Source organism: Solanum tuberosum, unplaced genomic scaffold (genome assembly GCF_000226075.1).
Source record: "Solanum tuberosum cultivar DM 1-3 516 R44 unplaced genomic scaffold, SolTub_3.0 scf00152, whole genome shotgun sequence".
Classification (NCBI taxonomy): domain Eukaryota; kingdom Viridiplantae; phylum Streptophyta; class Magnoliopsida; order Solanales; family Solanaceae; genus Solanum; species Solanum tuberosum.
In genome coordinates, this window is record NW_006239078.1 from 1186817 (window position 1) to 1197571 (window position 10755).

At 35.6% G+C, this 10755-nt stretch overlaps 1 long non-coding RNA gene across 1 annotated transcript in view; it reads left to right on the forward strand.

Moving 5' to 3' along the window:
* The window catches only part of LOC107061638 (uncharacterized), an 11241-nt gene extending 926 nt beyond the window's left edge, over positions 1–10315 (forward strand). Inside the window, exon 2 of the long non-coding RNA XR_001474131.1 lies at positions 9344–10315. This is a non-coding gene — a long non-coding RNA (uncharacterized lncRNA). The remainder of the gene's footprint in view (positions 1–9343) is intronic.
* The last annotated feature ends 440 nt before the right edge of the window (positions 10316–10755 follow it).

The window sequence follows — 10755 nt, forward strand, 5'->3', positions numbered from 1 at the left end:
ATCTATTTCCGAATTAACATATCTGATGCATCCGTTTTCAGCATACATATATTGTAATTTCGGTTTTCTTGTATCTATTAGTTGGATTAGTGAATAGTAGTGGCTGGTATTTTTTTTGTTCTCCTACCCGGTGTCCAGCCTCACTCCCTGGGCTATTTGAACTAGACCATGGACAGCAGAGGAAAATAGGCATGGTGATCTTCTCAACAAATATCTTTATCTTTCGTAAGAGTTGATATGAAGCATATTGAAAAGACAATCCATTACCCAATTGGTTCTGGGATGGTAAGATTTTTACCAGACCTTATGTTATCATGTAGGTTTGCTGAGGTTTATAATAAATAGTGCAGCTTTTAGCAAGTGTTATCTGTCTCTGTCCATCTGCATTTGGCTCCAATAAACGTTGGTTACATTTCTTTGAGTTATTTGTACCAGTAACTGGTTTATGAATGAGTGCTCTTGGAATATCCCATGACTAAGTGACCATTTCCTAGTTCCAAAAAGCTCAGGCTAGTGCAAATATAGCAGAATAAGCTATGTATAATAGACCCTTCCCCGGATTAGCACATAGAGGAAGCCCCTTTTAAGAGTTCATGTCCTAGATTCATCCATCAATGCACCAGTGGTACAATCTGATATATCTGCAAAGACGAACCGTGACATTGTCTTTTTTTCTATTGGACATGATATTTTGTTGGATTGGATAGCAAGGCCAGGGACAGATTCATTAAGGGATTTGTCACACTCTACACCAGGGACGGATTCATTAAGTGATTTGCCACACTCTACACCTGCTTACCATACCCTCAAAGTTTCTTAATACAAATCTATGGAAAATTTAATGTTCAGAATTGCACTCCAACACAAGTGCATTCATCTCTTAATCTCTTTCCTCCAATTTTCTAATCCGTAGAGCCAGTCCACATACATAATCTTGTGCTCTGCGTCCTTCACCAGAAAGATGCAGTATAAAAAGAAGTCCACTAGCACCGGAATCTTCCTCAAAAAGAGGCAGCAAGAGTAGTATGAGTACAAAATCATGCATACTCCATTGGCATCATAGGCCTACCAAGTCAGAGTTAATAACTATAACATATAAAGGGATGTTATAAGCTCTGCACTCAGAAAATGTCCCTGTAGTTCAATATAAGATAGTCAATAAGAAGCAACACAAAGCAAAAGAATAATAAAAATGCAACGCAATATAATGCAATGCTAATGACCCTACTAGCATACACTCCACAGAAAATGTTGTGAGGTGGGACCCATGAGGGACCCGTGAGGTCCATATACCCTACCTGGACTCGAACCAAGACTTTCGTCGATTCTATAAATTTACTTTCAAGTCAAGCCCTTAGACCACATTTCACCACTATAAACATATTGCTTTCAATAAAATCTTGACAAATCAACCCCTCATTAGTGATAAAATACCCAAGTTGAGTTTGAGAAAAGTAAGCAATAACCTACCTTGAAAGTCGAGCAACGTGCCACACATAGACATATATTTAAAGTACTTCTCTTAGTAGCATCACAGTTCTATTATAAGGGAGGAATTTTATCCTTGATAGCAACGCAGGAACTCTTCATAACTGTTAGGGTACCGAATCCCATTAGCTCAAAATCCCTATTGTTATTGTCACCACTCAATGATGGTCCCTCCCCCCTACTTAATTTCACTTCTGGAGGATCCATTCCGGTGTTGATGAGGTGAGAGTAGAAATTAAAAATGTTGAGGAGGAAATGAAGAATATATCGAAAGTTATATGCTTCATTTCTTAATCAACATTTTTAATCTCTACTCTCACCTCATCAACACCGGTATGGATCCTCCAGAAGTGAAATTAAGTAAGGGGGGGGGGGGGTGAGTGGTGACAATAACAAAAGGGATTTTGAGCTGATGGGATTCGGTACCCTAATAGTTACGAAGAGTTGTTGCGGGTCATCAGTGTTTTTCTTTCTTTTGAGAAAATTGAATATCAAAATTTTTGATTTGGGATATGGAAGTAGATGAAATAGAACTGGAAAGAAAGAGAATATCAATGAAATAGAAAAACCCTTATAGGTTGTTGAATTTTTCAGGGGATATGAAACTGGATAGCAATCGAATATACTAACATTAATAGGTTAGAGGGAAAATAATGAAATTGGGAAATCTTTTTCATTTCTTGACTTTTTTGACTTTTTTGAGATATGGAGGAAGAGAAAATTGGAAATTAAAAGGAAAAGAGGAAGAGGATGAGATCTGAAAATTGAGAAAAGGGAGAAGATGAGATCTTAAATTGAAGAAAAAGGGAGAAGATGAGATCTGAAATTGAGAAAAACGGAGAAAGATAAGGTCTGAAATTGAGAAGAAAAAAAGAAGATGAGGTCTGAAATTGAGAAAAAAAGGAAGAAGATGAGATCTGAAATTACGAAAAGAAAAAACTAAGGGAAAGAGAGAGATAGGGAAGATGGGTTACAATGAAATTTGTTTTATAGCCTAGATCAAGTTATAAAGGAAATGAGTTAAACGATGTGGGACTTAATATGACGACACGTAGTAAATTTGGTATATTTTTTTTTTAAAATGGCTAATAAAATATGACGTGTTGTTAGATATGACCTTCTATACCCAATTAAACCGTGGCATGAATAAGCCATAGTAATAACGATCATAGCAAAAGTGGTACCTAATTTATCTTCTATAAAGACATCAACAACAATTAAATGAGAAATTGCCAAGAGAAATATATTCCTAAAAAGGAAAAATAACTACAATAAAATAGTGTGCTAATCAAAAGTACAAAAGACAAGTAGAAAGTAAATAAAGTCGAAGGACAAGAAACTATAGGAGAAATATCAAGGCTACCGCTAGGGGTGTTCACGGGTTGGTTTGGGTAGGTTATTGGTCAAAACTAAAATCAAATCAATTTAATTAGTTTTGAAATTATCAAAACCAAACCAAATATAATATACATTTATCGGTTTGGTTGTTTTCGGTTTTGGTTTGGTTTGGTTTGGTTCGGTTATTTCGTTATTAACCATACAAGAAAATAAAAGAAACAATTCATTCAAAACGTGAAAAAATTGACAACAATCCATTCAAACGAAAAAATAGTTAGAATGACCGGCATTACAGAACTTTGGATCATTAAATTTACTGAATAAAACTTCAAAATTCACTATTTTGGCATAGAAGGAAGAGATAATGATATTTTCAGTCCTACAATGAATTTCCATAGATACTCATATACATGAAACCAATAAGAAAAAGGTTCTCACCTTGGACATTTTTTCTTTCATAAGTAAATTATAAATAAATTTTGATGAAACATATATAAAATCTTTAAAATTGTTTATGAATATAATATATTATGTATGCATAATAATAAAATTTATGTATATAACTTGTTGGTTCGGTTCGGTTATTTCTTCAAATTTTTTCGAACAAAACCATAACCAAACCAAATACTATCGGTTCTTAACAATCTAAAACCAAACCAAACCAAAACCCAAATTAAATCGGTTCATTTAATCGGTTTGATTTGATTTTTCGATTTGAATCGGTTTTAATCCAAACCATGAACACCCCTAATTATTTCCATTAAGTTTTTCACTTTATTTAAGTCAGTAATAATACTTTTGATACCATGTTTGTTATTGACATATCTTTAGGCAAGAATTTTAACAATTATGCATGTGACATACACATTCAAGCAAATCAATAACCTTCTATCTAAGGTCATGTCCTTGGTATATTTATAAGGCATATTTTCGCATTTATGAGCCAACTTTTAGAATTTACGCAACTTTCTTGGTTTTTCGTATGTATTAACCTATAGTCCCGTGATTTTTAAGGCATATGCTTGAACCATCACAGTCTAGCTTCCTGCATCGTGTCCTTTATTAAGACCACTCCTATCTTATTTCGGATATCTTCATTCTTAATCGAATCTCTCATAGTATTCCGACATATTCACCACAACATTCTCATTTTCTCAATTTTAATATTGTGAACGTAAGAGTTCTTGACTAGCCAACACTCCGCCCAATACTCTAACCACCACTCTGCAGAACTTGTCTTTGAGTTTTGATGGCATCTTCTCATCACACAATACTTCAGATACGAACCTACATTTAATCCACTCTGCATCAATACGATGTGTGACATTATCATCACTTTGTCCATTCCTTGAATAATAGACCCAAGATACTTGATCTTCCTTTCTTTTGAATGACATGTGCATCAAACTTCACTTCTACTCCACCCTTATATTAACATACCAATAAATTAAAGCACTTCAATTTAAAATCTTAAGGTAAAAGTGTTTACAAACTCATAAATCCTAATAGTAAATTATCACAAGTGAAAGAATGTTGTAAAAGAAAAACCTTAAACTCTCTAACACAATTAAATATGTATAAACCCCTTTAAAATGTTAAAGTAGCCTTGAATTGTTAATTGGCTAATTGCCATTTAGTAAGTCATATAGTTCATCCATCTAATAAGTCATTTATATAATGCATAATCTTGACTTGAAAAGGAAAAAATAAAGAGGGTACCAAAAGGTTCATCTTTATTGCTAAAAACTATGTTTTTCCCTATGGCCTAGACACAATTGCAAAAAGAAAAACCAATACTCTAGTGAATTAGCTTCAACTACCCTGCACAGACTTCATATCATACCCTTAAAGTTTCTTAACATAAATCTATGGCAAATTTAATGATCAGAAAGTAACATGGCATTGCCCTCCAACACAAGTGCATTCATATCTTAATCTCTTTACCAAAAATCCAGCTGACAGGAACGGGACTTCGCTGCTTGGCCCTTGCCTGTGCTCTCTCCTCCAATTTTCTAATCCTCGGAGCCAGTCCACATACATAATCTTGTGCTCTGCGTCCTTCACCAGAAAGATGCAGTATAAAAAGAAGTCCACTAGCACCGGAATCTTCCTCAAAAAGAGGCAGCAAGAGTTGTATGAGTACAAAATCATGCGTACTCCATAGGCATCATAGGCCTACCAACCAGAGTTAGTAACAATAATGTACAGAGGATGTTATTAACTGTGCACTCAGAAAATGTCCCTGCAGTTCAGTATAAGATAGTCAATAAGAAGCAACGCAAAGCAAAACAATAATAAAAATGCAACGCAATATGATGCAATGCTAATGACCCTACTAATCCTCCAATTTTCTAATCCGCGGAGCCAGTCCACACACATAATCTTGTGCTCTGCGTCCTTCACCAGAAAGATGCAGTATAAAAAGAAGTCCACTAGCACCGGAATCTTCCTCAAAAAGAGGCAGCAAGAGTTGTATGAGTACAAAATCATGCGTACTCCATAGGCATCATAGGCCTACCAACCAGAGTTAATAACTATAACGTACAGAGGATGTTATAAACTGTGCACTTAGAAAATGTCCCTGCAGTTCAGTATAAGATAGTCAATAAGAAGCAACGCAAAGCAAAACAATAATAAAAATGCAACGCAATATGATGCAATGCTAATGACCCTACTAACATACACTCCACAGGAAATGTTGTCAGGTGGGACCCATGAGGGACTTGTGAGGTCCATATACCCTACCTGGACTCGAACCAAGACTTTCGTCAATATAGTCTGTCCGATTCAATAAATTTACTTTCAAGTCAAGCCCTTAGACCACATTTCACCACTATAAGCATATTGCTTTCAATATAATGTCAATCTTGACAAATTAACCCCTCATATGTGATAAAATACCCGAAATTGAGTAAAACTTGGCAATGATGTAATTTCAAGTCATCACCCGAGTTAAGTATGAGAAAAGTAAGCAATAACCTACCTTGAAAGTCGAGTAACGTGCCACACATAAATGCACAGACATATATTTAAAGTACTTCTTTTAGTAGCATCACGGCTCAATTATAAGGGAGTAATTTTATCCTTGATAGCAACGCAGGAACTCTTCATAACTGTTAGGGTACCGAATCCCATCAGCTAAAAATCCTTATTGTTATTGTCACCACTCAATGATGGTCCCTCCCCCCTACTTAATTTCACTTCTGGAGGATCAATACTGGTGGTGATGAGGTGAAAGTAGAGATTAAAAATGTTTAGGAGGAAATGAAGAATATATCAGAAAATAATTCTGTTGGAAAGTTTGAGGAAATCACGTCGTTAGACGTAAAGGACTATGAAGACCTGGGGTTGATAATAGAACTAGAGGAATTAGGAGAAAGTAGTTTTGAAAATTCTAGCATATATTTTAATGTACCATATAAGGTGTACAACACTAGCTTTTTCAAAATTACTTATCCCTAATTCCTCCAATTCTACAATCAATCCCAACTCCTCATAGTCTTTCACGTCTAACGACGTGATTTCTTCCAGCTTTTCAATAGAACTATTTTTTGATATATCTTCACTTCCTCCTCAACATTTTTAATCTCTACTCTCACCTCATCACCACCGGTATTGATCCTCCAGAAGTGAAATTAAGTGGGGGCAGGGGGGAACCATCATTGAGTGGTGACAATAACAATAGGGATTTTGAGATGATTGAATGGATTTGGTACCCTAACAGTTACGGAGAGTTGTTGCGGATCATCAGTGTTTTTCTTTCTTTTGAGAAAATTGAATATCAAATATTTTGAATTGGGATATGGAAGTCGATGAAATTGAATTGGAAAGAAAGAGAATATCAATGAAATAGAAAAACCCTTATAGGTTCTTGAATTTTTCAGGGGATATGAAACTAGAAATCAATCGAATATACTAACGTTAATAGTTTAAAGGGGAAAGAATGAAATTGGAAAATCCTTTTCAATTTGAGATATGGAGGTAGAGAAACTTGAAAGAAAATGAATTGGAAATTAAAAGGAAAAGAGGATGAGATCTGAAATTGAGAAAAAGGGAAGAAGATGAGATCTGAAATTGAGAAAAAAGGAAGAAGATGAGATCTGAAATGGAGAAAAAAAGAAGAAGATTAGATCTGAAATCGGGAAAAGAAAAAATTAAGGGAAAGAGAGAGAAAGGGAAGATGGGCTAAAATAAAATTTGTGTTATAGCATAGATCAAGTTATAAAGGAAATGAGTTAAACGGTGGGGGATTTAATTTGACGACACGTCGTAAATTTGGTATTTAAAATTTTTAAAAAATTGGCTAATAAAATATGACGTGTTGTTAGATATGACATTCTATACCCAATTAACCCGTGGCATGAATAAGCCATAGTCATAACGATCATAGCAAAAGTGGTACCTAATTTATCTGCTATAAAGACATCAACAACAAATAAATGAGAAACTGCCAAGAAAAATATATTCCTAAAAAGGAAAAATAACTACAATAAAATAGTGTGCTAATCAAAGTACAAGAGATAAATAGATAGTAAAAAACTCAAAGTTTTAAGAACTATAGGAGAAATACTAGGGCTACCGCTATGGAAGGATATGCAAGAGAATATTCTACTACCTATTAACCTTCTAACCTAATTCTTGTCTTCCACAACTTTCTATCTAAGGTTATGTCTTTGGTAAGCTACGACTGCATCATGTTCTATCTAATCACCTCTCCCCAATACTTCTTCAGTCTACCTCTATCTATCCTGAAACCATTCATAACCCCTCACACTTTTACATGGGCATCTGTGCATTTCCTCTTCATATGCTTAAACCATCACAGTCTCGCTTTATGCATCGTGTCCTCTATTGAGATCACTTGTACCTTATTTCAGACATTCTTAATCTAATCTCTCATAGTATGCCGACATATCCACCAAAACATTCTCATTTCTGCAACTTTAATCTTGTGAACGTAAGAGTTCTTGACTAGCCAACACTCCTAGCCATACTCTAACCACCACTCTGCAATACTTGCCTTTGAGTTTTGATGACATCTTCTTATCACACAATACTCCAGATGCGAGCCTACATTTTATCCACTCTGCACCAATACAATGTGTGACATTATCATCACTTTGTCCATTCCTTGGATAATAGACCCAAGATACTTGAATCTTCCTTTCTTTTGAATGACATGTGCATCAAGCCTCACTTCTACTCCACCCTTATATTAACATACCAATAAATTGAAGCACTTCAATTTAAAATCTTAAGGTAATTAGTGCAGATTTTAGAGTGTTTACACACTCACAAATCCTAATCGTAACTTATCACAAGTGAAAGAATGTTGTAAAAGAAAAACCCTCAACTCTCTGACACAATTAAATATGTATAAACCCCTTTAAAATGTTCCCGACTTGATGTGATACAGTAAATCTTTATAATAATACAACAAATTTTGTGTCAAGTTGATTTGGAGCACATTCCACTTGGGAAAAAGGTAAAAGTTGAAAATGCAATATTTTGCTAAGTACTATCTTCTATTTTACTCTATGGTTTGATTTGGAATACATTTCAGAGGTGAAAAAGGTAAACATCTAATCAAGGAAAATGCTATAGTAGCCGTGAATTGTTAATTGCCATTTAGTATTTCCAAACCAACAAACAAAGCATTTGGCTTGTGTAAATGCTTTTTGTTCCCCTGGAACTCCACTGTTTTAGAATTTTTTTATAAATAAATCAATGTGCTTCCATCAGGTCAATTGATTTTATAGTTCTTCAAATACAAAATAGATGATAACTTTTCTGAACTGCTTTTTTGTTTTGTACTTACACCTTGAATTTTGTTTTCCTGGAGTCGAAGAAATCCTAAACTTTCTTCTTCTTTATTCAAATTGTAAATGACTTTGTGACCCTTTCCTATTTCCAAATAGCGCTGGCCTAAGTGCAAATATAGTAGGATAATTTATGTATAATAGACCCTTCTGACCCTTCCCCAGACCTCACGCATAGCGAGAGCTTAGTGCACCGGCTGTCCTTCTTAAAGAGTTTATATCCTAGATGCACCCATTTAATAAGTCATATATAAAATGCATTATCTTTACTTTAAAGGGAGATTAAAAAAAAGAAGGTACCAAAAGCTTCATCTTTATTGCTAGTAAATATGTTTTTCCCTATGGCCTAAACACAATTTGCTGGAACAAAGCTAACTTAGTAAGGGCCTATGAGTTAGAAGTGGTGAAAAAGATTGGGCTGAGTAAAATGTTGGAGCATTTTATTTGGGAATCAGACCCAATTAGCATCTGGTTAAAAGGGAGAAGTGGTCTGAAAGAAGGGGTTATGCTTGTTATGAAGAAAATCTTTGTTCCTCTAATCTTCTTCTAGATCTAAGTTTCTCATCCTCATTCTTATATATTTCCTTAGTTACTTGTTATTTCAAATTTTCTATTGTAAGTCAATAGTTTAAGTGTTGCCGTTGTAATTTGGCTATCAGTGATTATATAATACTTGAGTATTTGTGTTGAGATTTCAGGTTTGTTACATTGGTGCTTTCATCCATCGGTCTCCAACAATGGCGATGTTTCTACCTTGATTCAGCGGCGACGGCATCCCAGAGAGCTGGATTTTCAGGCCCAGTTGTACTTCACAAATCTTGGCTTTGACGAGGATGATTATTTTCCCCTTCCTTCATTCTACCTTTATGGTGAAGCTTATTTCACAATAAGCTAATTTTTGATTGGAAGCATTTCAAGGGTAAATTTGCTCAGTGGTTTCAATAACAAACCAACAACAATGTAGTGGGGCGTCTAGCTAATTCATCACAAGTTCATTTTTGACTGCGTTAATTATGTCCCTATAGTTTCACAATCAGCTGTGGTGTCTCCCAGTCATTTTCCAGCATCATCTGCCCTTGATTTTGCTTATGAAACTGGTAACTCAAAGGCGGACCTTGTGCTTTATAAATTGCCAGAGACGTATTAACATGTGGATTCCTAGGCATTGATTACTGGAAGTAATACTGAGACTGAAGCTCTTAAAGACAGGTACTCACCTCATACAGGGAATGCAAAGTCAGTAGAGGGAGCAAATTTGGTATCGGGACCTTTTTTCAATGCTGAAAACAAGGCGTTCGATGAAATGTCACACACAACAGTGAGCTTTGAAATTGTCCACGAGGGAGAAACTTTGCAACTACAGTGCGACGATAGCTTCTGTGTAGATGTCAGCTTGAATACAAAGGTGCCTACTGCGATGTTAGATGATATGAAAGAATCTAATACTGAGGAGGAGGACAACCCACGAGATAATCTAGCTTTGTTTGACAAAAGTCCTAAATGGGATACATCGGGTTTTTCTGGTTCCTTTTTCTAGCCAAGGTACTGTAATGTTGAATGTGAGTATGCAAATTGCTGTAATCGAATATCCATTCATGGTGTCTAATGGGATCACACTATTCCTTGTTTGCATAATTCTCTTGAAGAAATGTGTGGGGGTAAACAAACTAGAGTGCCGCCTTACCTTGTCTTTAGCTTACACAAATGCAATTGGGTTGATACTGGGCAGGAGTGCAATCTTCCTTGTTTCTTGTCGTCTAACTCGAGAGGGTGTGGTAGTGAGAAGAAAATGGAGGAAGTACTCCAGGTAAATTGTTGTAAGTTCCTCCAAGCAGTCACCATATACTTGAGCTGTTAAGCTCTTGTTTGCTATGTTTGTTCTAGTCCATAAAGCAAGGGTGACTTCGTCGTATATTGTCTGTGATCCTGGTCCTTATCTTGATTATGTCACGATCTATGCAATAGACTCTACTTTTGGAGATGGAAAATCCATAGAGGGGGGGGGGGGGGGGGTAACAGTACTATTTGAACTCCCAGGTGTGAAGTTTCTTATTGGGCAAGTACTCTCTGTGCAAATTGGTATCACTTCGGACGTTTGCAATAAACTTGG